At 39.2% G+C, this 23,698-nt stretch overlaps 1 pseudogene; it reads left to right on the top strand.

The window, feature by feature from the left end:
- Positions 1–301: 301 nt before the first annotated feature.
- On the top strand, positions 302–1,187 carry LOC149416428 (uncharacterized; annotated as a pseudogene).
- Positions 1,188–23,698: the final 22,511 nt, after the last annotated feature.

A 23,698-nucleotide genomic window follows, 5' to 3' on the forward strand; every position in this document is an offset into this window, starting at 1 on the left:
GTGGGTTAATGCACCATATCCGATACTGTACTTGCCAGCGCCCGGGGTTCGATCCTTACACCTGCGAATCTTTTTTTTTTAGATAAACTTACCATCAGCTTGCCCGCCAACAGGCGTCGGTATCAGTTATCAAAGGTGCTGCGGAGTTTGCCAACCAACAGGCGCTAAAAATTAAACATCCCGTGTCAATAAATTATTTTATATAAATATGTCTTGTAAACACTGTAAGAGTGAAATACTCTCCGGTGATGGCATTAAATGCTCTTCATGTCTGCTTAACTACCATTTCTTCTGTGTGAACATGAAAGAAACTAACTTTAGGAAGATGGGTGTTAAGCGTGATACCTGGACCTGTATTGACTGCAAAGATGATCTGAAAGTCAACCAATCTTCGAGCGGGAACAGAGTGTCTACTGCTTCTCCTGCGTGCGGTATGAAGTCGCCTCAGAACCCGGATGTCGAGCAGATAATGCTTATAGTTCGACGATGTATTGCATCAGAGTTCGAATCTTTTCACGACAAACTCAACATTCTACCGGAGTTAAAAAAGTCCGTAAACTTCATCTCCGCTGAATACGAGGACCTAAAAAAAATGTTCTCGGAATCACTAGCCACCATCAAAAGCTTACAGGCCGAAAATACGAGGCTTCACACAGAAATGCGTAATCTTAACACGCGCGTATCCCAAATTGAACAGATGGCCAGAGAAACCAATGTAGAGATTCAGTGTGTTCCTGAAAATAGATCTGAGAACTTAGTATCCATCATCAAACAACTTGGAAGCGTAATTTCCCGTCCCATTGCTGAATCTGAAATACTTCACTTACATCGGGTCCCCAAGGTCCATCCTGAATCCAGCCGACCCAAGTCAATAATAGTGAAGCTTCCAAGCGTGAGGGTAAAGAATGAAGTGCTGGCTGCAGTTGCCAACTTCAATAAAAAAAAACAAGACGAACAAACTAAATTCTACACACATAGGCATCGATGGCACGAAATCACCAATTTACGTCAGTGAACATCTCTCTCCCGCAAATAAGGCCCTGTATGCAGCTACTAGGATGAAAGCCAAAGAAACACATCATAAATTCGTATGGATCCGAAATGGACGGATCTTTGTACGAAAAAATGAAAACTCTGCTCACGTACTGTTGATCCGCGATCATGACTCCTTGGATTCTCTCACCTAAATTTCCCAATTCAATTTATCTGTAGAATGTATAATCTATCAAAATCTTAACAAAACAAAATGGAACTGAATTTTTTTTATCAAAACGTTAGAGGAGTCAAAACTAAAACAAATGACATTAAAAAATGAAATTTCAATCAACAATTACGATATAATCTGCTTCACTGAAACATGGTTAAATTCATAAATATTTAGTAATGAATTGTTTGACGAGCGTTACCTAGTTTTTCGAAGAGATCGCGAATCCACTAGTTCAGCATCCAGAGAAGGCGGTGGAGTTTTAGCAGCAGTCGATAAAAAATTAATAACAACACGCAAATCATCTTGGGAAAGTGATGGAGAAGATTTATGGTTATCAATAAAACCGCACGAATATTCTAACTCACTTATCTACATTTGTGTATTATATATTCCTCCCAATTTATCTGTTGATGATTACTGTAATAGAATCAAGAATATTCAGGATATTTATCTACAACATAGTAATCCGAAATCTAAATTTATAATTATCGGCGACTTTAATTTACCTGAGATTAAATGGACACCTGATATAGCATATAATAACAAAACACTTGCTCCGTCCAACTACACTAGTCATAAAGCTCACTGTGTTGTCAACTTGGCCTCAATGTGTAACCTTCACCAATTCAATTATATTCTTAATGGAAATTCTAATATTCTTGACCTACTTTCTTGTGATGAAACTAATATTAATCTGTCTAGAACAACAGGGTTATCAAAAGTCGACAATCATCATCCCCCTTTCGAAATGATTTTAAAATTTGAAAAACTGAAATACTTAAAAGATAATCATAGCCCTATTAAATACAATTTTAAGAAAGGAAATTATGAAGCTTGTCGTCTAGATCTGTCAAATGTTAATTGGATCTCACTTTTCAGTAACTCGAATGTCAACAATAAGGTACGATTATTCTACGATACTTTGTGGGATATTTATTTATTTATTTATTTATTTATCGTTTCTTTACATTGTATCTTTTTTTTTTAAGTTATAATTTTTAACCTCACTAGGACAAGCCTGTGTTGAGGTTAATAATTTTACAAAATATTAAAAAAATAGTACAAAGATTATAAGAGATTTAAAATAGTACAAATATTAAAAAAAAAAAATAATTCAAATATTAAGATAACAATATTGTTACATTGACGTTTCTGCGAATTGGATACCTACATGGTACCTATCAGCCTATTCATTACAATATAATGCTGTAAACATATAGGGTGACCATATTTAATTGCAATAAAAATGTAACAAACTATTATTTTTTTTTTTTTTAAACAGAGAAGAAAGAAAGAGAGAAAAAACATTTACATTAAAAAAAGAAAAGGATGAAAAAATTAACTTATTCAAAATATTATTATTATTGATAAACATATCCCGAAAAAAAAAACACAAATAAGAAATCACTACCCCAAATGGTTTAGTCAGTCTCTTATTAAGCTCCTCAAAGAGAAAAATAAAGTAAGACTGCGGGCCAATAAATATAAAAACCCGCTAGACTATGCTGAGTTTGGTATTCTAAGAAAAAGATCGAAAAAAATGCAAAAAGAATGCTATTTATCATATATAAATTCTGTTGAACAAGGCATAAAAGTAAATGTAAAAGCTTTCTGGGCATACTCAAAATCGTTGCGTACTACCAATTGCATTCCTAAATTAATGCACCTGGATTCTATATCTGCAGATAATGGACAACACATTGCCAATCTTTTCTCTAATTATTTCGCATCCGTTTATACTCAATCTAATCCCTTGTTATATACTGCCATGCCAAAAGTTTCACAAAACAACCAATTTAATCTTGGAAAAATTAATGTTAGCAAGGAAACCATTAAATCTTGTTTAGAAAAAATCGATACATCCAAAGGCCCAGGACCTGATAAAATACCTCCCTTGTTTGTAAGATGTTGTTCCAGCGCGCTGATTAACCCACTTCTTTTAATATATAATGAATCATTATCTTCAGGAACTTTCCCAGACTTGTGGAAAAATGCACATATTGTTCCAATACATAAATCTGGTGATAAATCTTTTGTGAAAAATTACCGACCAATCAGCATTTTATCTTGTTTTGCGAAAGTCTTTGAATCTATAATATATATTTCTGTATTTTCACACTTTAAACCGCAATTATGCATCAATCAACATGGGTTTGTTCCCAGCAGATCTACAAATTCAAATCTTCTTGACTTTTGTGATTATGTTTGTAATGCTTTCAATGAAAGAACTCAAGTAGATGCCATTTACACTGATTTTCAAAAGGCATTTGATAAAGTTAACCATTCTATTCTACTACAGAAGCTTGATCGAATAGGTATTCACGGTGATCTTTTTAGATGGCTTAAGTCTTACTTAGAAAATAGAACACAATTAGTACTTATTAATGGGTACGAATCACCTCCCATAATTGTAACATCAGGCGTACCCCAGGGGTCCAATCTTGGCCCACTGCTTTTCTTAATCTTTATTAACGACCTTGGCCCCATGTTACGCTGTGATTTTGTTCTATTTGCCGATGATCTCAAGATTTACCGCAAAATTTCTACTGATTCTGATCATGTTAAGCTTCAAGAAGACCTTTACACACTAAATAGCTGGTGCATTCAAAACGATATGTTTTTAAATATTGAAAAATGTTACATTATTACTTTTACTCGTAACAGAAAACGAAAGGATTTTGCATATTCCATTAATAATGTACGATTAAATGCAGTCACCACTATAAGAGATCTAGGAATCACTCTTGATTCAAAGTTTATGTTTGATGTACACATAAATGATATTATAAGTAAATCAATGAAAATGATTGGATTCATTCATAGAATTTTTTTTTTTTTTTTTATTTATTCTTTAATATATTTGTTAAACAATGGTATAGTATATTGTCCTCCACGCTAGGAGTTCACCTGTGTTGTGGAGGACTTTTTCAATTGTAAAGTTATATAATTCTAAAACAATACAGTGGAGTTGGTTACACAGAGAAACATTAAAAATTAAAATATAAAATCGATTTTTCCATAGTTATAACAGTAGTTTTTCCATAGTTATTCCAAAAAAGTGAAATTTAAAAAATTAAATATTAACAGGATTGTAGCCAGTTCCATATGTGTTTTTTGTATTCTGTAAGATTAGATGTTTTATATTGTGTTGGAAGTGAATTAAATAGTTTTATAGCCTGGAATCTGTAGTGTTTTTGTCCAAAGGATGTGTTGGTTTTTGGTATTAGTAGTTGGTGTGCATGTCTTGTTCTGGTATTGCGAGAAGTTTGTGAAGTTTTAAATGTGTTTAGGTTCTTGTAAAGGAAAATAAGTATTTGTTTTGAATATAGTTTTTGAATCTTCAACACTGGGAATTGTTTAAATATGGTTGAAGTGGGTGTTAGTATTGGTACTTTAAGTATTACTTTTATTAAGGTTTTCTGAGCTTTAAATAGTGTGTCTATGTATTTTTTACTGGCATATATGGCAGAATATCGAAACCATTTAAATACCCCCAATCCATTATAACATTATACAACTCGTTGGTCAGAAGCAAATTGGAATATGGGAGTGTTATCTGGAACCCACATTATATAAAATATTCTAAAAGTATTGAATCTGTGCAAAAAAAATTCCTAAGACTGTTATCATATAAACTTGGATTAAATGCCTCACTCAAATCTTATAAAGAACGTCTACTAAACTTCAAATTTACGACATTGGAAAAAAGAAGACAATTTGCAGACTTAATATGTTTATATAAAATTATTCATGATAAACTTATTACCACTAATTCTCTGAGCAATATTCATATTAAAGTCCCTAATAGACATAATTTAAGGAGCCAAAATATATTCCATATTGATATATTTAATAATAATATTGCATATTTCAATCCACTATCTAGAATGTGTCGTCTGTACAATAGAGTTGAATGCGACCTTATAGATATATTCGCAAACAGTCTCGCATATTTTAAAAAACAAATCAACCATCTTCTACCATGATATGTTGTGGAGAACAGTTATATAATTGCTTTATTATTTTCTTTACTTTTCTTCCTTATCCTTTCTCTGTACATTTACTACATTTTATATTTCATACTTAATATTCATGTTTTATATTTCTTTTTAATTATTATTATATTTGTATTTTTTTTTCTTTCACCACTAGCATCTCCGCCTAATATCAACTAAACCTTGTTTACGCATGCTGTGAACATTTTTAATTGGGGTGTTAATATATGTGCACATTACCACCGAAACAATATAAATGTAATAATTGTTAACACTCTGTAAATGTTTCAAACAATAAATAAATAAATAAAAAATAAATACATACAGGTCTAAAGGTACCTACTATTTCAGTCATGGTAATGGTCTGTTAGATAGTTTCTCCGCAGGGGCAGGCAGAGAGGATGGAGCGCCAACTGGTACACTATTTGCTTCAGTCACATTTATACATAGTCTCATACATACAGGTCTAAAGGTACCTACTATTTCAGTCATGGTAATGGTCTGTTAGATAGTTTCTCCGCAGGGGCAGGCAGAGAGGATGGAGCGCCAACTGGTACACTATTTGCTTCAGTCACATTTATACATAGTCTCATACATACAGGTCTAAAGGTACCTACTATTTCAGTCATGGTAATGGTCTGTTAGATAGTTTCTCCGCAGGGGCAGGCAGAGAGGATGGAGCGCCAACTGGTACACTATTTGCTTCAGTCACATTTATACATAGTCTCATACATACAGGTCTAAAGGTACCTACTATTTCAGTCATGGTAATGGTCTGTTAGATAGTTTCTCCGCAGGGGCAGGCAGAGAGGATGGAGCGCCAACTGGTACACTATTTGCTTCAGTCACATTTATACATAGTCTCATACATACAGGTCTAAAGGTACCTACTATTTCAGTCATGGTAATGGTCTGTTAGATAGTTTCTCCGCAGGGGCAGGCAGAGAGGATGGAGCGCCAACTGGTACACTATTTGCTTCAGTCACATTTATACATAGTCTCATACATACAGGTCTAAAGGTACCTACTATTTCAGTCATGGTAATGGTCTGTTAGATAGTTTCTCCGCAGGGGCAGGCAGAGAGGATGGAGCGCCAACTGGTACACTATTTGCTTCAGTCACATTTATACATAGTCTCATACATACAGGTCTAAAGGTACCTACTATTTCAGTCATGGTAATGGTCTGTTAGATAGTTTCTCCGCAGGGGCAGGCAGAGAGGATGGAGCGCCAACTGGTACACTATTTGCTTCAGTCACATTTATACATAGTCTCATACATACAGGTCTAAAGGTACCTACTATTTCAGTCATGGTAATGGTCTGTTAGATAGTTTCTCCGCAGGGGCAGGCAGAGAGGATGGAGCGCCAACTGGTACACTATTTGCTTCAGTCACATTTATACATAGTCTCATACATACAGGTCTAAAGGTACCTACTATTTCAGTCATGGTAATGGTCTGTTAGATAGTTTCTCCGCAGGGGCAGGCAGAGAGGATGGAGCGCCAACTGGTACACTATTTGCTTCAGTCACATTTATACATAGTCTCATACATACAGGTCTAAAGGTACCTACTATTTCAGTCATGGTAATGGTCTGTTAGATAGTTTCTCCGCAGGGGCAGGCAGAGAGGATGGAGCGCCAACTGGTACACTATTTGCTTCAGTCACATTTATACATAGTCTCATACATACAGGTCTAAAGGTACCTACTATTTCAGTCATGGTAATGGTCTGTTAGATAGTTTCTCCGCAGGGGCAGGCAGAGAGGATGGAGCGCCAACTGGTACACTATTTGCTTCAGTCACATTTATACATAGTCTCATACATACAGGTCTAAAGGTACCTACTATTTCAGTCATGGTAATGGTCTGTTAGATAGTTTCTCCGCAGGGGCAGGCAGAGAGGATGGAGCGCCAACTGGTACACTATTTGCTTCAGTCACATTTATACATAGTCTCATACATACAGGTCTAAAGGTACCTACTATTTCAGTCATGGTAATGGTCTGTTAGATAGTTTCTCCGCAGGGGCAGGCAGAGAGGATGGAGCGCCAACTGGTACACTATTTGCTTCAGTCACATTTATACATAGTCTCATACATACAGGTCTAAAGGTACCTAATATTTCAGTCATGGTAATGGTCTGTTAGATAGTTTCTCCGCAGGGGCAGGCAGAGAGGGTGGAGCGCCAACTGGTACACTATTTGCTTCAGTCACATTTATACATAGTCTCATACATACAGGTCTAAAGGTACCTACTATTTCAGTCATGGTAATGGTCTGTTAGATAGTTTTTCCGCAGGGGCAGGCAGAGAGGATGGAGCGCCAACTGGTACACTATTTGCTTCAGTCACATTTATACATAGTCTCATACATACAGGTCTAAAGGTACCTACTATTTCAGTCATGGTAATGGTCTGTTAGATAGTTTCTCCGCAGGGGCAGGCAGAGAGGATGGAGCGCCAACTGGTACACTATTTGCTTCAGTCACATTTATACATAGTCTCATACATACAGGTCTAAAGGTACCTACTATTTCAGTCATGGTAATGGTTTGTTAGATAGTTTCTCCGCAGGGGCAGGCAGAGAGGGTGGAGCGCCAACTGGTACACTATTTGCTTCAGTCACATTTATACATAGTCTCATACATACAGGTCTAAAGGTACCTACTATTTCAGTCATGGTAATGGTCTGTTAGATAGTTTCTCCGCAGGGGCAGGCAGAGAGGATGGAGCGCCAACTGGTACACTATTTGCTTCAGTCACATTTATACATAGTCTCATACATACAGGTCTAAAGGTACCTACTATTTCAGTCATGGTAATGGTCTGTTAGATAGTTTCTCCGCAGGGGCAGGCAGAGAGGATGGAGCGCCAACTGGTACACTATTTGCTTCAGTCACATTTATACATAGTCTCATACATACAGGTCTAAAGGTACCTACTATTTCAGTCATGGTAATGGTCTGTTAGATAGTTTCTCCGCAGGGGCAGGCAGAGAGGATGGAGCGCCAACTGGTACACTATTTGCTTCAGTCACATTTATACATAGTCTCATACATACAGGTCTAAAGGTACCTACTATTTCAGTCATGGTAATGGTCTGTTAGATAGTTTCTCCGCAGGGGCAGGCAGAGAGGATGGAGCGCCAACTGGTACACTATTTGCTTCAGTCACATTTATACATAGCCTCATACATACAGGTCTAAAGGTACCTACTATTTCAGTCATGGTAATGGTCTGTTAGATAGTTTCTCCGCAGGGGCAGGCAGAGAGGATGGAGCGCCAACTGGTACACTATTTGCTTCAGTCACATTTATACATAGTCTCATACATACAGGTCTAAAGGTACCTACTATTTCAGTCATGGTAATGGTCTGTTAGATAGTTTCTCCGCAGGGGCAGGCAGAGAGGATGGAGCGCCAACTGGTACACTATTTGCTTCAGTCACATTTATACATAGTCTCATACATACAGGTCTAAAGGTACCTACTATTTCAGTCATGGTAATGGTCTGTTAGATAGTTTCTCCGCAGGGGCAGGCAGAGAGGATGGAGCGCCAACTGGTACACTATTTGCTTCAGTCACATTTATACATAGTCTCATACATACAGGTCTAAAGGTACCTACTATTTCAGTCCAGGTAATGGTCTGTTAGATAGTTTCTCCGCAGGGGCAGGCAGAGAGGGTGGAGCGCCAACTGGTACACTATTTGCTTCAGTCACATTTATACATAGTCTCATACATACAGGTCTAAAGGTACCTACTATTTCAGTCATGGTAATGGTCTGTTAGATAGTTTCTCCGCAGGGGCAGGCAGAGAGGGTGGAGCGCCAACTGGTACACTATTTGCTTCAGTCACATTTATACATAGTCTCATACATACAGGTCTAAAGGTACCTACTATTTCAGTCATGGCAATGGTCTGTTAGATAGTTTCTCCGCAGGGGCAGGCAGAGAGGATGGAGCGCCAACTGGTACACTATTTGCTTCAGTCACATTTATACATAGTCTCATACATACAGGTCTAAAGGTACCTACTATTTCAGTCATGGTAATGGTCTGTTAGATAGTTTCTCCGCAGGGGCAGGCAGAGAGGGTGGAGCGCCAACTGGTACACTATTTGCTTCAGTCACATTTATACATAGTCTCATACATACAGGTCTAAAGGTACCTACTATTTCAGTCATGGCAATGGTCTGTTAGATAGTTTCTCCGCAGGGGCAGGCAGAGAGGATGGAGCGCCAACTGGTACACTATTTGCTTCAGTCACATTTATATATAGTCTCATACATACAGGTCTAAAGGTACCTACTATTTCAGTCATGGTAATGGTCTGTTAGATAGTTTCTCCGCAGGGGCAGGCAGAGAGGGTGGAGCGCCAACTGGTACACTATTTGCTTCAGTCACATTTATACATAGTCTCATACATACAGGTCTAAAGGTACCTACTATTTCAGTCATGGCAATGGTCTGTTAGATAGTTTCTCCGCAGGGTCAGGCAGAGAGGATGGAGCGCCAACTGGTACACTATTTGCTTCAGTCACATTTATATATAGTCTCATACATACAGGTCTAAAGGTACCTACTATTTCAGTCATGGTAATGGTCTGTTAGATAGTTTCTCCGCAGGGGCAGGCAGAGAGGGTGGAGCGCCAACTGGTACACTATTTGCTTCAGCCACATTTATACATAGTCTCATACATACAGGTCTAAAGGTACCTACTATTTCAGTCATGGCAATGGTCTGTTAGATAGTTTCTCCGCAGGGGCAGGCAGAGAGGATGGAGCGCCAACTGGTACACTATTTGCTTCAGTCACATTTATATATAGTCTCATACATACAGGTCTAAAGGTACCTACTATTTCAGTCATGGTAATGGTCTGTTAGATAGTTTCTCCGCAGGGGCAGGCAGAGAGGGTGGAGCGCCAACTGGTACACTATTTGCTTCAGTCACATTTATACATAGTCTCATACATACAGGTCTAAAGGTACCTACTATTTCAGTCATGGCAATGGTCTGTTAGATAGTTTCTCCGCAGGGGCAGGCAGAGAGGATGGAGCGCCAACTGGTACACTATTTGCTTCAGTCACATTTATATATAGTCTCATACATACAGGTCTAAAGGTACCTACTATTTCAGTCATGGCAATGGTCTGTTAGATAGTTTCTCCGCAGGGGCAGGCAGAGAGGATGGAGCGCCAACTGGTACACTATTTGCTTCAGTCACATTTATATATAGTCTCATACATACAGGTCTAAAGGTACCTACTATTTCAGTCATGGCAATGGTCTGTTAGATAGTTTCTCCGCAGGGGCAGGCAGAGAGGATGGAGCGCCAACTGGTACACTATTTGCTTCAGTCACATTTATATATAGTCTCATACATACAGGTCTAAAGGTACCTACTATTTCAGTCATGGTAATGGTCTGTTAGATAGTTTCTCCGCAGGGGCAGGCAGAGAGGGTGGAGCGCCAACTGGTACACTATTTGCTTCAGTCACATTTATACATAGTCTCATACATACAGGTCTAAAGGTACCTACTATTTCAGTCATGGCAATGGTCTGTTAGATAGTTTCTCCGCAGGGGCAGGCAGAGAGGATGGAGCGCCAACTGGTACACTATTTGCTTCAGTCACATTTATATATAGTCTCATACATACAGGTCTAAAGGTACCTACTATTTCAGTCATGGCAATGGTCTGTTAGATAGTTTCTCCGCAGGGGCAGGCAGAGAGGATGGAGCGCCAACTGGTACACTATTTGCTTCAGTCACATTTATATATAGTCTCATACATACAGGTCTAAAGGTACCTACTATTTCAGTCATGGCAATGGTCTGTTAGATAGTTTCTCCGCAGGGGCAGGCAGAGAGGATGGAGCGCCAACTGGTACACTATTTGCTTCAGTCACATTTATATATAGTCTCATACATACAGGTCTAAAGGTACCTACTATTTCAGTCATGGTAATGGTCTGTTAGATAGTTTCTCCGCAGGGGCAGGCAGAGAGGATGGAGCGCCAACTGGTACACTATTTGCTTCAGTCACATTTATATATAGTCTCATACATACAGGTCTAAAGGTACCTACTATTTCAGTCATGGCAATGGACTATAGGGACCTAGTTCGTTAGCCTAAATAGCTGTGGCGAAACTATAGGGTGGCCCTGGTCGCCGCGGGGCCGTGAACTCAGAAGTCAGAAGTAACCTAACATTTTTAACAAAAATTTGTAAAAATTTTACATTTTATATAAGTTCATAAAATCAACTAAAGTTAGAAACAAATAAAGGCCATATAGGTTATAGATTTGGATATATGCGGCTATATGGAACACTATATGAAGAGCAACAATGGCGGCTATATGGAACACTATATGAAGAGCAACAATGGCGGCTATATGGAACACTATATGAAGAGCAACAATGGCGGCTATATGGAACAACTATATGAAGAGCAACAATGGCGGCTATATGGAACACTATATGAAGAGCAACAATGGCGGCTATATGGAACACTATATGAAGAGCAACAATGGCGGCTATATGGAACACTCAATGAAGAGCAACAATGGCGGCTATATGGAACACTATATGAAGAGCAACAATGGCGGCTATATGGAACACTGTATGAAGAGCAACAATGGCGGCTATATGGAACACTATATGAAGAGCAACAATGGCGGCTATATGGAACACTATATGAAGAGCAAGAATTCATGATCAAGAAAGAAAAATCTTTTTGGCGCCAAGTTCTCTCTAGACTCCTTGATGTAACTCTGACACATAAATAAACCACCTCTGACACTTTCAACGAGTAATTTAGCCTTTCGTGGCCACAGAGTAAAGGCAGATTGCAATTATCCAAGTTCCCGAGGAAACTATTTCAGTGTTGTTGAGTTATTAGCAAAATATGATCCGATTTTACAAGAGTTGTTAAGTAAATCAAAGAGCCAGATAAAATACTTAAGTTGAAAAATACAAAATGAGCTCATTTCTGTTCTTGTTCGAAAAATAGAAAATTCACTCATAAATTAAATAAATGTGGCACCCATTTACTCTATCATATTCCATACAACTCAAGATATTTCAAAAACAGATCAAATATGTGAATTTTACTGTTCACTCAATAATACACAATATGATTGAGAAAGAGGAAAATGGAATCCCAAAGGCGCTTGTCATTAAAGAGTCATTTTTAGGATTTCATGAAGTTTAGGACCAAACTGCCTTAGCAATGTCCAACCAAATTATTAAATCCATAAATCACAAAATATACTTCTAAATAAGTGTCGAGGACAAGGATATGATGGTGCTAACACAATGAAAGGCACTTATTGTGGAGTTCAAAACTCATAAAAGATATGGAGCCAAATGCGGCATATGTTCACTGTGCTTTCCATAACTTATATCTAGTACTTAATGATGCAGTAAGAGAGGTTATTGATATGCAAAAAAAAATTGAAACAGTTCAACAAATTAATAATTTTCATTAGGCATAGTATCAAAAGATGGAATATCTTATCAAGCATATTTGTCCAAATCCTTAATCAATACGTTTTAATCTATATCTGTGGGTGCCCCTATCTACTGCTTTTCAGAACTCATAATATTTTCCAAGAGGCACCTGATTAACCCATTCGCGCCCGTGGATACCTTATGTACTTTAATTATGATTCTATCGACTGTAGTCAATAGACAGCTGATTAAACCCATTCGCGCCCGCGGATACCATATGGATTCCGAAATAGTGATATGTATTTAAAGTATAATTCTATCTTGTGTGGTCTAGTAGGGGATTCCGTATTTTTGAATTTTTTCAAAAGTATATTTTTGGTATATATTTTTTGTACATTTGGTACATGAAAACTATTGAAATTTTCAATCAAAGGCGTTTTTATAGGTACTATGGGCTTTTTGACTCCTTTTTTGAATTGTATTCAGGTTATGTATGTACTTAGATATAGCAGAACCCCATCGTACCCAATGCGTAGTTGGCTTTTTGCATGTCTTTAATATTTAACTCAAATGGCAGTTCAGTTTTGACGCTAGCACAGTATGAATGAGAGTCACTATCTCGTACCCAAAACGTGTACCTGAAATTTACGGATCCATAAATTTTCTACAAATATATATTTCTTCGAATTCCCTATTAACTCTTATGGTTGGATGAGATGAAAATTTTAAATAAATACTCGTTCTTACAGATATTGTACTTTATGTATATATATTTATCCAACCTCCTGTTCAAATATTCTCTCGTGTAAGGATTCTTCAGATGAAGGATTGATTGGATAAAACGAACGGAAAAGTACTTCTAACAAGTTGGGTTGATATCGAACAAGGATCGGCAATAAGAAATGGTTAAGGTTAATGTTTGCATGGATTCTGAATATCACACAAGAGATTCAAGACATTTAGTAAAGTTCTGCGGGCAATCTCTAAATGTCCGGAATATCACAACTATAGTGGATGTTATTTAGTCGACTCATTGGCACAAGAGGTTTGGAGAAGGAGTTGGTTCCTTGGAAAGGAATATGGAAACTTTCGGTTTAATTAAAAATAAAAAAAACCGGTTTTTTTAAACGTTACATGAAAACGAAGAAGAAACAGATAAATAAAAAGACAACGGTCTCAACTTGCAACCGAACCCAGGATCTCTCTCGTACCGGGACAACGTCTTGAACCACTCGACGACTGGGACGAAATTATTATGCAATTTTTGTTGATCTCATATTTCAATTTCAGAATTAACAATATCATCTTGTAACTAATTAAAAATTGATAGTTGTCCCGGTAAGACATAGATCCTGGCTTCGATTCCCATTTGAGACCGTTATCTTTTTATTTTTCTTTTTCTTCTCTGTTTCATTGTTACGTTTAGATGTTTTGGTAATATCTTCTTCTCAAACGAAAAATGTGAAACAGAAAAATTAGAAAAACATTCGGTCGCATCTGGGTTTTTCGTTTGAGAGATGTTCATATTATCTTCAATGATAAAATTTTACAATTGGAAGCTTTACTCAATAAGTTATTCCACTATAAAAATACAAATAATATAAAAAAAACGACGGCTTTTCTGCCATATACCAAGCGAAGAGATCGGCATTCAGGGGGTTAACAAATAATGTGTGTCGATTTATTTTTACAATATTGAATTTAAAAAAATCATTTTATAATGTCAGTAGGTGCTCCATCAATATATTGATCGATGAGGTGCGCCTATCTTACTGTGCGTCAGAATTGATAAATATTTTGCAATGATTATGTACCTACTTAATAAAAATATCCGTAGATTATCTATTTATTTAAGTATATTATTATTTGCTTATTTAAACAGCCCTCTATATAAAATTCATGTTAAAATATTTAGGCTATACGTCGTCGCCATACTATGGTACCTATAAGGTCAAAAATACAAACTTCTGTCGGCTTTTTAAAAATAAACTATAGTTGCTAATGGAAATAAATACTTTAACTTTAATTTAATTTAATTGGCCCGGTATTTGGTTGTTTCGAAGAAAATTTACATTTTGAATGTTATTTCAAACGCCATGATAGGGATGTGGGGATGTAGGGATGTAGGAATTTTATTTATTTATTTATTTGTAAGAAACAAACAGCTTTTATATAATATACAATGATAGATATAAATATACAAGTTAACTGAAGTGAAGCCACAGAAGTTTCTCATGTTAAAGTTCATTGGAAATGAAATTTTAATATCTTAAAATAAATTTGGTGTTAAAGGAAGGGGAGAGGAAGAGGAAAATAGGAAGAGGATAGGAGATGCTCCCGATAATTCCATACTCTCATATTAATAATCGATCGTACGCATTACTTCATATCGATATTTCTTTATTTTTGTTGTTTGTTTTTGGGGTGTTATGCCGTGTTGCGCTAACTCCTTCTTTAGCCGACGTTTCGGACAGCGTTGCAGTGTCCATCATCAGGGCAGATCCGGTAGATCCGAAGATGTTTAGATAAAATAAATAAGATATTTATTTCTATAAGATATTTCTTTAGGTTATTACCAGAAATGTCAATACTGTAAAATTTTGTATTATATTGTGCACATATACGAGGAATTTGAGAATTTTTTCGAATGTTTGTTCTACACGAGGGTAGATAAAATAAATCAGATTGTCGGGTTGATCTAGACGGAATATGAAAATTTATTAAATTGGTAAGTTCTGGTGAGTCCAGATTATTTAGGATTTTAAATAATAAGATTTGATCAAAAATTAGACGTCGTGTTTGGAGGGAGTTAAAATTATGAAATTTAATGGATTCGGTATAATTTGATAAGTGTAAGTTTAGTTTATTATGTGTGTTTAGTTTATTATTATGTGTTTAAATTTTTTTTTTGGAATTCTTTCTATTCTTTCGATATGAACTTGGTATAAAGGAGTCCAGATCGGTGTACAGTGTTCCAGGCCCGGGCGAATATATGAGGTGTAAAGGGAATATAGAGTGTTTATGTTGTGGAAGGGTTTTGCTATGCGAATTATAAATCCCAGCATTTTATTGGCTTTGTTAATGATGTCATCAGTGTGTTCGATAAAGATTATAATTCAATCTAAATTTATCTTTTAACGTATTATAATAATTTGTAGCTAATTCAGTAAATTATTAACAAAATTACCACATGTTTACATAGTATGTAGATTGAATACAAAGTTAATTATTGCAAATCAAATTTTATACTGTTTTTGAGAGGTGATGGATTTTTGTTAGGTTTAGAGAGATATAAAAATATGTTTTTGTTTAGAGAAAGTGTGCGCTAGATTCCTTCATACTCCCTAGTGTTAAAAGTGAAGAGATTGCCTCTTATGACGGGAGGAAGTAGAAAGACAACGGGGCTAGTCCTACAAAGTGAGAGATCATTTGTTAAAACATGTTTTCTCTTTAGAATGTTTTCTTCTTGTGTTTGATTTCAAACTATTGTATTTATGAATAGGCAAACAATGTTTTTATTTATTTCTCTCTTGTTCCTTATTAATTATTGTTCTGTGTGTTGTTTTTTAAGAGGTTATCGAGAGAGATCTCTGTTTTGGCAACACTTCTTAAATTTTTAAAATTATTTTGCTTTCTTGTTCTTAGGTATAGAGATATTTTAAATACTATCTCTCTCTCTACTCAATACAAAACTGTAACTCAATGTAGGTATGTAAATGAGTTTACATTTCAATAAATTATATTTTTCATCAAAAAAGTTGTCTTATTGCTAATTACCTCTAGTCCTGAAGAAAGTTGCCTTATTGCTAATTACCTCTAGTCCTGAAGAAAGTTGTCTTATTGCTAATTACCTCTAGTCCTGAAGAAAGTTGTCTTATTGCTAATTACCTCTAGTCCTGAAGAAAGTTGTCTTATTGCTAATTACCTCTAGTCCTGAAGAAAGTTTTTGAAAAAAGGTAAATTTTTTTGTATTTTTCTATTTCTACTAAGATATCTTTTGACCTGCCTCAATTAAAATACAACCTTTTTTTTTTTTTTTTTATTTTTTATTTTAGTTTATTTAGGAAACATACAGTTTTACAAAAAAAATAATTGAACATAAAATATAGAACATGATTTAAACCAGTTAAGTTCCATTTATAATAAAGCTAGAAATTAAGTACATATAATAAAGCAAGTAATAAAGTACATAGTGTGTGTGAAAAATGATTAAAAAGAGAATACTAAACAATACAGAAGTAATATTTTTAACTTAGGTACATAGTAAGGTTAATTTGATTTTAAACGATTTAAGGGTACTGTGGAAAATGTCAATATCGCTTAAGGCGTTATAAGATTTGCAGATACGCCCGAGCAAGGAGTTTTGTGCGTATTTCGATTTGAAATGTTGTATATAAAATAAGGTATTTGATCTGGTATTGCGTTCAGGACAATGAAATGCAATCCTTTCTAACAGGGCTGGGGAGTCAATAAGGCCGTTCACAATTTTGTACAGAAACAGTACGTCAAATGTTTTTCTTCGTTTGTAAAGAGTAATAGGATTACATTGATGATTTTCAAAACGATACGACAGGTGTTTCAGGAATTTTTTTTGAATATTTTCAATTCGGTTAATATACGTTTGGTATTGTGGATTCCAAATGACAGATGCAAATTCGAGATGAGATCTTACGTATGCCATATAAAGTAGTTCAAGTGTAAAAGGTTTATTGAATGGTTTTGTGATTCGCAGAATGAAGCCCATTTGTTTGTAGGCTTTTTCTAAAATGTTTTCAATATGATGCTTAAAAAGTAATTTAGAGTCAAGTAATACTCCAAGGTCTCTGATTTTTTCTACTCGTTGGAGAGGGTCATGGTTTAGATGGTAAGTATGGATGATTGGGTGACATTTACGTGAAAATATTATTGAATTACATTTATCTATGTTTAGGAATAATTGGTTTTCTTTGCAATATTCATTAATTCCATTCATATCTTCTTGCAATTTATTGCAATCATCTGTTGAGCTTATGCATTTGTATATTTTCATATCGTCAGCGTAAAGAATGAAATCAGAATATCTGATGACATGTTTGATGTCATTAATATACAAAATAAAGAGTAGGGGCCCTAAATGAGAACCTTGAGGCACTCCTGAGGGAATAAATATTATTTGTGACATGTAACCTTTTAGCGCAACAGCTTGACTTCTATTTTTAATGTAAGATGAGAACCATCTGAGAAGATTCCCGCTTAAACCAATTTTTTCTAGTTTATTTAAGAGTGTGTCATGATTCACCTTGTCGAAAGCCTTGGAAAAATCAGTATAGATAGAATCAACCTGCTTTTTTTTGTCCATTGAATTAAGAACAAAATCGGTGAACTGTCCCAAGTTTGAGTCAACAGATCTACCTTGAAAAAAACCGTGTTGTTGGGGGTTGATAATAGTGTTTTTACATAAATTAAATAGTTGGTCATAAACGATTTTTTCCATGATTTTACTTAAAATGCATAACTTTGATATAGGTCTATAATTTTCAATATTGTGTTTATCCCCCTTTTTAAAAACAGGTGTCACAAAAGCTTTTTTCCAAATAGTGGGAAATACGCCTTCTTTGATAGAAAGTGTGAACAGTAATGTCACAGGAGTAACAAGTTGTTCAGCACAATTAAAAATGAAAATTGGGTGTAATTTATCGCATCCAGCGCTTTTTTTGTGTTGATATTTTTTAGATATCTTAATACTAAAGTTGTATTAATATTAATCGAATTCAAATGTATTGAATTTGCATTATTATTATTGTTTCTATCTACCTTATTCGTGGAAATGTTTTTTGATTGCGAGGGGATAAAAACAGATTGAAAATAATTGTTAAAAAGATTGCAAATTTGTTGCCCGTCACTATGACAAACTCCATTGCAGAGCCGTAAGCTCCTTGTCCAGGACCTGAGACCGCGGGTTCTAATCCCGGCGTGGACTGACACAATAATATTAATTTACACGGGGGTAAATATCCAGAATCGCTGGACAGTGTTAATACGTACTAATTATGTTAAAAGCCAAGTTTAACATTGAAAAACAACTATTTCAATAACAGAGGAAAAGAAAAATAATGCATTTTAAATTGGCTTTTTTGTATAAAATATAGACAATTTAATGTATTTTGTTCACTTCATCTTTTAACATAAAATAGGTTTCAATGCTTGTTTTGTTTTTTAATTAAACCCAAACTAAGAACCTATTTAAGTTTAGGCGACTGAAATAGAAGCTATTCATTGTTATTAAACTGAAATGAAGTGTTTTTTTATAATTTGTGCGTATTAACCGTGTCCACCGATTCTGCATATTTACCTACATGGCTTATTTCTTATATAATTGAAACAAAATAATATGAAGAATATTTAAACCACGTTGCAAAAGTGGTAGATGTCTACTCTCAGTATCGCCCTGGTGATAGACCACTCCCCTGCTGTAAGGATGCCAACTGCAGAGTGTGACTCCCTTCCCTCCGGTGCAGGGCTCTCCAAGCTCTGTAAACCGAGGGTCGCTGCGACTGTTGCGATGCTATAAAGGCAAGTACTCTACTCTCAGTATCGCCCTGGTGATAGACCACTATTCCAGACTGAATAAGCAGGTTCTTGCCCTCCCCACATCACTCCCCTGCTGTAAGGATGCCAACTGCAGAGTGTGACTCCCTTCCCTCCGGTGCAGGGCTCTCCAAGCTCTGTAAACCGAGGGTCGCTGCGACTGTTGCGATGCTATAAAGGCAAGTACTCTACTCTCAGTATCGCCCTGGTGATAGACCACTATTCCAGACTGAATAAGCAGGTTCTTGCCCTCCCCACATCACTCCCCTGCTGTAAGGATGCCAACTGCAGAGTGTGACTCCCTTCCCTCCGGTGCAGGGCTCTCCAAGCTCTGTAAACCGAGGGTCGCTGCGACTGTTGCGATGCTATAAAGGCAAGTACTCTACTCTCAGTATCGCCCTGGTGATAGACCACTATTCCAGACTGAATAAGCAGGTTCTTGCCCTCCCCACATCACTCCCCTGCTGTAAGGATGCCAACTGCAGAGTGTGACTCCCTTCCCTCCGGTGCAGGGCTCTCCAAGCTCTGTAAACCGAGGGTCGCTGCGACTGTTGCGATGCTATAAAGGCAAGTACTCTACTCTCAGTATCGCCCTGGTGATAGACCACTATTCCAGACTGAATAAGCAGGTTCTTGCCCTCCCCACATCACTCCCCTGCTGTAAGGATGCCAACTGCAGAGTGTGACTCCCTTCCCTCCGGTGCAGGGCTCTCCAAGCTCTGTAAACCGAGGGTCGCTGCGACTGTTGCGATGCTATAAAGGCAAGTACTCTACTCTCAGTATCGCCCTGGTGATAGACCACTATTCCAGACTGAATAAGCAGGTTCTTGCCCTCCCCACATCACTCCCCTGCTGTAAGGATGCCAACTGCAGAGTGTGACTCCCTTCCCTCCGGTGCAGGGCTCTCCAAGCTCTGTAAACCGAGGGTCGCTGCGACTGTTGCGATGCTATAAAGGCAAGTACTCTACTCTCAGTATCGCCCTGGTGATATTACTATACTATTCCAGACTGAATAAGCAGGTTCTTGCCCTCCGCACATCACTCCCCTGCTGTAAGGATGCCAACTGCAGAGTGTGACTCCCTTCCCTCCGGTGCAGGGCTCTCCAAGCTCTGTAAACCGAGGGTCGCTGCGACTGTTGCGATGCTATAAAGGCAAGTACTCTACTCTCAGTATCGCCCTGGTGATAGACCACTATTCCAGATTGAATAAGCAGGTTCTTGCCCTCCCCACATCACTCCCCTGCTGTAAGGATGCCAACTGCAGAGTGTGACTCCCTTCCCTCCGGTGCAGGGCTCTCCAAGCTCTGTAAACCGAGGGTCGCTGCGACTGTTGCGATGCTATAAAGGCAAGTACTCTACTCTCAGTATCGCCCTGGTGATAGACCACTATTCCAGACTGAATAAGCAGGTTCTTGCCCTCCCCACATCACTCCCCTGCTGTAAGGATGCCAACTGCAGAGTGTGACTCCCTTCCCTCCGGTGCAGGGCTCTCCAAGCTCTGTAAACCGAGGGTCGCTGCGACTGTTGCGATGCTATAAAGGCAAGTACTCTACTCTCAGTATCGCCCTGGTGATAGACCACTATTCCAGACTGAATAAGCAGGTTCTTGCCCTCCCCACATCACTCCCCTGCTGTAAGGATGCCAACTGCAGAGTGTGACTCCCTTCCCTCCGGTGCAGGGCTCTCCAAGCTCTGTAAACCGAGGGTCGCTGCGACTGTTGCGATGCTATAAAGGCAAGTACTCTACTCTCAGTATCGCCCTGGTGATAGACCACTATTCCAGACTGAATAAGCAGGTTCTTGCCCTCCCCACATCACTCCCCTGCTGTAAGGATGCCAACTGCAGAGTGTGACTCCCTTCCCTCCGGTGCAGGGCTCTCCAAGCTCTGTAAACCGAGGGTCGCTGCGACTGTTGCGATGCTATAAAGGCAAGTACTCTACTCTCAGTATCGCCCTGGTGATAGACCACTATTCCAGACTGAATAAGCAGGTTCTTGCCCTCCCCACATCACTCCCCTGCTGTAAGGATGCCAACTGCAGAGTGTGACTCCCTTCCCTCCGGTGCAGGGCTCTCCAAGCTCTGTAAACCGAGGGTCGCTGCGACTGTTGCGATGCTATAAAGGCAAGTACTCTACTCTCAGTATCGCCCTGGTGATATTACTATACTATTCCAGACTGAATAAGCAGGTTCTTGCCCTCCGCACATCACTCCCCTGCTGTAAGGATGCCAACTGCAGAGTGTGACTCCCTTCCCTCCGGTGCAGGGCTCTCCAAGCTCTGTAAACCGAGGGTCGCTGCGACTGTTGCGATGCTATAAAGGCAAGTACTCTACTCTCAGTATCGCCCTGGTGATAGACCACTATTCCAGATTGAATAAGCAGGTTCTTGCCCTCCCCACATCACTCCCCTGCTGTAAGGATGCCAACTGCAGAGTGTGACTCCCTTCCCTCCGGTGCAGGGCTCTCCAAGCTCTGTAAACCGAGGGTCGCTGCGACTGTTGCGATGCTATAAAGGCAAGTACTCTACTCTCAGTATCGCCCTGGTGATAGACCACTATTCCAGACTGAATAAGCAGGTTCTTGCCCTCCCCACATCACTCCCCTGCTGTAAGGATGCCAACTGCAGAGTGTGACTCCCTTCCCTCCGGTGCAGGGCTCTCCAAGCTCTGTAAACCGAGGGTCGCTGCGACTGTTGCGATGCTATAAAGGCAAGTACTCTACTCTCAGTATCGCCCTGGTGATAGACCACTATTCCAGACTGAATAAGCAGGTTCTTGCCCTCCCCACATCACTCCCCTGCTGTAAGGATGCCAACTGCAGAGTGTGACTCCCTTCCCTCCGGTGCAGGGCTCTCCAAGCTCTGTAAACCGAGGGTCGCTGCGACTGTTGCGATGCTATAAAGGCAAGTACTCTACTCTCAGTATCGCCCTGGTGATAGACCACTATTCCAGACTGAATAAGCAGGTTCTTGCCCTCCCCACATCACTCCCCTGCTGTAAGGATGCCAACTGCAGAGTGTGACTCCCTTCCCTCCGGTGCAGGGCTCTCCAAGCTCTGTAAACCGAGGGTCGCTGCGACTGTTGCGATGCTATAAAGGCAAGTACTCTACTCTCAGTATCGCCCTGGTGATAGACCACTATTCCAGACTGAATAAGCAGGTTCTTGCCCTCCCCACATCACTCCCCTGCTGTAAGGATGCCAACTGCAGAGTGTGACTCCCTTCCCTCCGGTGCAGGGCTCTCCAAGCTCTGTAAACCGAGGGTCGCTGCGACTGTTGCGATGCTATAAAGGCAAGTACTCTACTCTCAGTATCGCCCTGGTGATAGACCACTATTCCAGACTGAATAAGCAGGTTCTTGCCCTCCCCACATCACTCCCCTGCTGTAAGGATGCCAACTGCAGAGTGTGACTCCCTTCCCTCCGGTGCAGGGCTCTCCAAGCTCTGTAAACCGAGGGTCGCTGCGACTGTTGCGATGCTATAAAGGCAAGTACTCTACTCTCAGTATCGCCCTGGTGATAGACCACTATTCCAGACTGAATAAGCAGGTTCTTGCCCTCCCCACATCACTCCCCTGCTGTAAGGATGCCAACTGCAGAGTGTGACTCCCTTCCCTCCGGTGCAGGGCTCTCCAAGCTCTGTAAACCGAGGGTCGCTGCGACTGTTGCGATGCTATAAAGGCAAGTACTCTACTCTCAGTATCGCCCTGGTGATAGACCACTATTCCAGACTGAATAAGCAGGTTCTTGCCCTCCCCACATCACTCCCCTGCTGTAAGGATGCCAACTGCAGAGTGTGACTCCCTTCCCTCCGGTGCAGGGCTCTCCAAGCTCTGTAAACCGAGGGTCGCTGCGACTGTTGCGATGCTATAAAGGCAAGTACTCTACTCTCAGTATCGCCCTGGTGATAGACCACTATTCCAGACTGAATAAGCAGGTTCTTGCCCTCCCCACATCACTCCCCTGCTGTAAGGATGCCAACTGCAGAGTGTGACTCCCTTCCCTCCGGTGCAGGGCTCTCCAAGCTCTGTAAACCGAGGGTCGCTGCGACTGTTGCGATGCTATAAAGGCAAGTACTCTACTCTCAGTATCGCCCTGGTGATATTACTATACTATTCCAGACTGAATAAGCAGGTTCTTGCCCTCCGCACATCACTCCCCTGCTGTAAGGATGCCAACTGCAGAGTGTGACTTCCTTCCCTCCGGTGCAGGGCTCTCCAAGCTCTGTAAACCGAGGGTCGCTGCGACTGTTGCGATGCTATAAAGGCAAGTACTCTACTCTCAGTATCGCCCTGGTGATAGACCACTATTCCAGACTGAATAAGCAGGTTCTTGCCCTCCCCACATCACTCCCCTGCTGTAAGGATGCCAACTGCAGAGTGTGACTCCCTTCCCTCCGGTGCAGGGCTCTCCAAGCTCTGTAAACCGAGGGTCGCTGCGACTGTTGCGATGCTATAAAGGCAAGTACTCTA

Source organism: Hesperophylax consimilis, chromosome 17, assembly GCF_061612785.1.
Source record: "Hesperophylax consimilis isolate HC1 chromosome 17, BYU_Hcon_1.0, whole genome shotgun sequence".
NCBI classification, from domain to species: domain Eukaryota; kingdom Metazoa; phylum Arthropoda; class Insecta; order Trichoptera; family Limnephilidae; genus Hesperophylax; species Hesperophylax consimilis.